Below are 1682 nucleotides of genomic sequence, written 5' to 3'. Positions count from 1 at the left end.
ATTTGGGAATTTTAGAGAGAGAAGTAGAAGATTTTTATTAATGATTGAATGAATGAATTACAATGTGTGATTCCTCTATTTATAGTTATTAGAATCTTAACAACTTAATAACAGTTGTAACAAACTAATACAACTAACTAACAGCTGTACTATAACTAACTCCTAACAACTTCAGTCCACGTCAGCAGTCAGCACTGATCCATTCCCCTGTATCAAATCGACAATTTATGTTAGTGGTCTGATCAGGTGCAAAGTGATGTCATTGTCGAAGGGCGCCCGTCCTTATCGACGCGCCAATAAACTCTCGCCATCGTTTATACGAGAGAGGTCGTGTGGTCAGTGACACCCATAATCATGTTATTCTCTTTGGGCATTATAAGGGCATCCACAATAGAGGTTTGTCAACAAAGGTTTGTTTACTTTTTAGAGGTTTGTTAACAAACCTCTCTATTGTTGGGAATGAAGGTTGAGGTACATCTAGGGATCACCACTTGCCATGTCATCCCACAAACCTGTATACAAATATGTAATTATTCTCATCTATGAACTACCCAACATATGAGAGAAAAAATGGATAATTTGAAGTGGTCCGATAACATGAATCTTGAAAAGGTTTGTCTATTGTTATCTATTGGGTTTGTTATTAGAGAGGTTTGTTAATTTGGTGACGTGTCATGTGACAAACTTCTTTAGAGGTTCATCTATTGTGGATGAACTAAATAATTAGACAGCGTTTGAGTCTTCTATTATTCAAAACGGGGCCCGTGTTAAGATTGAACCTCTGTAATCCGACATGGTATCCAACCCGCTCCCTAACCCTAACCGAGCTGACCCGTCCCCAACCCAGCTCGACCTTCCCCTAGGGCGGTGTCAAGATTGGTCCACCCAACCTTGATCCGTAACCGGGTGAAGTTCGGTCAGACCAATCCAATCGATTGCCAACTCTACAATGTACCCCGTAGTATAGGTAAATCATGCTACTTAATTCGGAATGATCCTATTAACCTTATTGTTATTTCGTTCCATAAAAATAATAGAAAAAACAAGTGTCCTTGAAATCTCATACGGTAGTCGATACTCGATAGTCGATATTCCCTCCCATCCAATCCAAAAGTGATATAGAGACCCAATTTTCTCCTCATAAAACGTGAATTCATGTTACCTTTGAATTGGATGAGAGGGATTAGAGCATTAGCAATAGTAGTTCTTATTCTTGAGACTATCACCAAGAACTTTCATAAAGTTGGTTCTTAATTTTAATAATTGAGTTCTAAAATAAGAACTAGGTTGCTAAGCATATGAAAATGTGATGACCATGACATAGAAAATGTGAAGTGTCTTTAAACTTTGTCTATTTCCGAGAAAAAAAAAAGTTCCTTTAGTGTGGATTAAAGTTCTTAAATATTGGAAATAGACAAATATGACATGACATGAGAAGAACTTTATATAGAGTTCTTATATTCCTATTGCTCTTACTTTGATACTCATGATTTTGGGGATTCTGAAAATTTGTGCAATTGGACTCTTAAGAGGTGAAGGTGAAGGGGCGCTGAAATTATCGACACACCCTTTTCTTGACCAATGCTCTGTTTGGCAAAACTACCTGAAAAAGTAGCTGAAACCTGAAAAGATAGCCGAAAATTGAAAAGGTAACTGAAACCTGAAAAGACAACTGATAAGGT

This window comes from Silene latifolia, chromosome 10, assembly GCF_048544455.1.
Source record: "Silene latifolia isolate original U9 population chromosome 10, ASM4854445v1, whole genome shotgun sequence".
Classification (NCBI taxonomy): domain Eukaryota; kingdom Viridiplantae; phylum Streptophyta; class Magnoliopsida; order Caryophyllales; family Caryophyllaceae; genus Silene; species Silene latifolia.
Note: the sequence above shows the minus strand (reverse complement) of the source record.